The following is a 4,473-nucleotide window of genomic DNA, read 5'->3' as shown; positions in this document are numbered from 1 at the left end:
GTTTGAACTTAAATGGTAACGATGAAACATTTTCCAGCTGGCATGCCCTTGCTAACATTTGTTTCCTCCTCGTGCAGGAGAGGCCACTCTCTTCCACATCTTTGCCTAGAATAGCCTCATTTAGTTTTCTTGCATGGGAATGTATGAGCATCAAGTTTGATGTATAAGGAGTAACCTAGTGCTGCATAGCAGCCGAGGCCAAAAAGTGAAATCGAGCGTATGATATGTTACTAGAGACTGAGTTCAATCTGAGCCATTGGATGATCCTTGAACAAATCAAACATTGGATGAACAGCATAGTTTACTGAAAAGCAAGTTTGAGCAAGGTGCAAGTTTATGTGGACCCACACAGTACACGGTCCTCCATACATCAATGCCGCACTGACCAAAGTGTCAAATAACCTCATCTTGGTCCTCAGCTGCTGGAAATGGGCTTGGAAGCACTGTCTCTCCATGAGAGCGAGAGAAGCATACCCTCGCATCAATCTAGCCTTTGCAGCATGGCTCATCGAGAAGATTTGTCCAGTAAAAGTGACTCCCAAGTACACGTGTGTGCAATTGCTGCCCAAACTCAGTTGAGATGTGAAAAGAGGTGATGTGTTGAGGACCATAACCTTGGTTTTTCCAACGTTTACTGTAAGATCCCTGCTGTGCTTAAAGCCCTGCAATGTGTCAAGATGCCTTTGGAGCCTCTGGAGAAATGCAAAAGCACAATGTCATCAGCATAAAGTAGTATGGAAACGAGGATGCCTGCTAGTGGTATGGCTCTTCCCCCTCCTCTATCAATGAAGGCCGAAATTTCGTCGATGTAGCCAAAGAGTGAGGGAGACAGCGGGCATCCTTGCCTCACTTCGATGGTATTGGTGGAGATCTCCTCTGATTATCCTCCCGGGCATCTCCTACGACCGACTCATATAATGCAATGATCCCCTAGATGATGTTTGATGGTACCCACAAATCCTTGACTCTCTAGAGTAGTTTGGCTGGGGGCTTTGTATCCAAGGCTTTGTGAAAATCCACAATGTAGCATAAAACCTATTGTGGTCATGCTTTGGCCTCCTCTATGATGGCTCGGAGGGTGAAGATGCGATCCAAAGTGGAGAATGCAATGCGGAAGCTTGCCTAGCATGACGCTTTATGCTCGTGTCACCCTGCTAGTGTGTTGAGCTCCATCTCAAGTGCTGACCCACAAAGTTTGGTCAGTGTGTGGCCAATCATAATAGTCTTGTAATTGTTGGGGTCCATGGGATCTCCGACTTTACGTATGGGTGTGATGGATGGGCTATCTAGGTGGGTGGCAAGCCTTCCGAAAGAGCTCGGTTGAACATATGGGCTAGGAGGGGTGCCAGAGTTTCCCCCACACGGGAGATGTGCTTTGCCAAGAGGAGCTTGTGGTCTTGTGGTCTACCGTTTTTGAGTCTCCGGATGGCGGTCACTATGTGGGTGTGAAAAAGGTGAATGTGATGGTGGTGGGATGGGTGTGGGTTGCCGTTTTTTTCGAGCCTTGGTTACTAAGTTCACACCTTTGAGAGATTGGTGTAAGTACTTGTATTGGCCATTAACACGTGCTCATTTCTTATACGTGGTTGTGTATTGGTTAATCTTTTGAGCATCTTGCTCTCCAATTTGGCTAGTTTTGCAACCTTGCATAGGAGACGCTCACGTGTTATGCGACATTCCTTGTCCTACCAATCATTCTAGAGCATAGTGCTAGGAGGTCTAGCAGTGGCTAGTTATGGCGGAGGTGTGTAAGATTGTGGTGAGCTGAAAGGTGAGGTCGGTTAGTGGGAGATTGGGGTCTATATATGCTAGATGTCGGTAGAGATGGTGGGAGTAATTCTAGTGTCCATGATGGTGGAAGTATATCTGGGTGTAGTGGGAGATGGGTGGTGGTGTTGAGGATGGTCTTATTGATAGTCCATGAGATCCAACGATGATATAATATGTATAAGTGTTGTGGTAGAAGATACATAAGCTCTCCCCTAAATCCTAAATAAAGTAAATGAAAATGAAAAATAGATAGAAAGTGTAAGGTATGTGTTTAAGTCAAGAGCTCACCTTAGCCTTGTCGTTGGGTCTTACCTTTGAGCCGCAAATATAACTTCCCATTGTGGGTGCACTAGCTGGTCTGTTGCATCCTCACTCCGTTGAAACACCGGAATGCTCCTTGGCAAAGGAGTGAAGGGAGAGCTCTTTATGCTTAGATGCAAGCAAGAAGAGATGGTCCTTCGCAATGGTTCTCTCTCACAAAATCTGAGAAGAGAGCAGTTGATGGAAGAGGAAGACCTATAATCACACCTATTTAAACGAGCATCCATCAAGCAAGTAAGATTCCAATAGCATACAAGCAAGCAAGAAGAGGGAAGAAGGAGATCTCACAAGAAAAACTATTTCAAGGGAATGATTATGCTTCCTTATTGTAAAAAATGACTAGTTTTTACACTAGACCAGCCAAACTTAAAAATGCTCCGGTCTTCGTAGACTTTTGCTATTTGACTGCTATTTGACATTAAGTGTAGGGTAAGGCCGCTTAATGGGCTCCATCGTCGTCTTACAAGAGAAAGGTCCTCGTTTACGTGGGTAAGACGGCAAAGCGTCTTACGGTGGGTCGGGTGGGCGAAACCATGTTAACCTACAGAATGGAAGAATTTAGGACACACCGAACCTGGTAGGTACATTGGTAAACTGCAAACTATGTGTGGCTTGCCGGGCATGGCCGCATGGATCCGGGTGCTTCTTGAGCCACTTTTTGGAACATTGGTGGGTAATTGGTCCACTTCCTTGTAGCATGGTGATGTCGCCGAACAGAAGGGAAGCATTACATAATAAGAATGTGGGGTAGAGGATGAGTTTGAGCTCCTTCTAAGCAAATACACACAAAAGAGTAGAAAAGCGCACACACAGAGAGATGGATGACTAAATTTTCTTATATTCTCTTCTCTTCTCTACAACCATCACATAAAGAGATAAGAGTATATATTATAAGGGAAAGTACTCTCCTACTATAATATACAAAGGTCATTCCATAATGTGAACCCGACTACATGAGCTGGCATTATAATTATGCCATAACTCTAGTATACACCAGTGGATGTCATATAGCGTGTAAGCCCTTGGCAAGACATATCGCCCATAATCTCATCAACCCAACCAATGGTGGTTAGTTTCCATACACCACACACTCTCTCTCTCACACATGCAATGAGCACACAAGAGCTCAAATCGAAACAAGCAAGCAAGACACAAGAAAGCAAGAGAGTAGAGAAGAAGAGCACTCTATTGATTATGCATAAGAGAATGAATGGTGAGGATACAAATTGACCCTTATCTTGGTTCCAAGCATTCACACCTTAGTCAGCCATACTTAAAATATAGGTCCTTAGGTATCCAAGGCCGCCTAGGCTTGTACAGACACTTTATCTAAGCATTCAATCTCCATAATTAATCTTGTGGTGCGCCTTTCATAGACAAGCGATGATTGGACGTAAAATATACAATATTAGCATTTTTAATGTCAATGATTAAATGAAGTGACGGTTGCTAATAGATAGCATCGACGCTAGAGAGATGTCGAATGAGGGTTAACATGTTCCTCTTTCTGATGCAGATTCTATCCTTAAAATATGTTGATGAAAACGAGTCGATGCCATCAAGGAAGATGATAATTCAAGACCGAGTATTGGATACGTGAAAAACAAATTAACCAGTAAAGAGTTCTTTGTCACAATAAGATGAAACATGGTTATGTATGCATTTTTGTTTTTCATTTTTTTTAAAAATTGACCAGGTAAACTTCAAGTTGTGCTACGAAGAGGAAAGATAAGGCTAGTTTAACTTAGAGGTAAGTAATAAGCCTATCTATATCTAAACTAGTTTTAGTCATATGTCTATGGTTATGGTTCAGTCTCAAGTTACACAAACTTTAGTGGACGACACTAAGTCGAAAGGTGTGTTTTTTTTTTGTTTAGTAATTATAATATAAGGAATAAGGCACCAACCCATGGAGACCAAGACAATGGCCAAGAAATCTCCGCCAAGTGTATCTAAGGACTACCAAAAGAATCTCCTAAGTCAATGGTTAGTCTCTCTTTATTAGTTTTTTTACGACACAAAGTCCTACTCCATAAAAAACAAGGCATCGGCCTCAAGGTACTATCACTAGTAACCAAGAGTCCTTATCAAGATCCTATATGGCGATGGTTATCTTCTTGGTCTTTTTGTGTGTTTTTTTGTCTTTTTTTTTAATTTGAATATTTTCTCACTTGAAATTGAGCTAAAGGTTACTAAAAGCTGAGTGGGAGTACTTCGCATACTCCATTAGCATAATTTAAGGTCAGTCATGGACAAGTAGGAACATTACTACTTCTAAGAAAGAATATGGCCTTAAAGTTCCTCTAAGTGGCACTTAGAAAGAAAATTTTACCTAGTCATAAGATCTTTTTAGTTCTATGAATGCATTTAATGATGTACAAG

The sequence above is a fragment of the Cibotium barometz genome, chromosome 36 (assembly GCF_041138505.1).
Source record: "Cibotium barometz isolate CiBa-2024 chromosome 36, ASM4113850v1, whole genome shotgun sequence".
Taxonomy (NCBI): domain Eukaryota; kingdom Viridiplantae; phylum Streptophyta; class Polypodiopsida; order Cyatheales; family Cibotiaceae; genus Cibotium; species Cibotium barometz.
The sequence above is the reverse complement of the archived record's forward strand: the minus strand, read 5'-3'. Positions refer to the sequence as shown.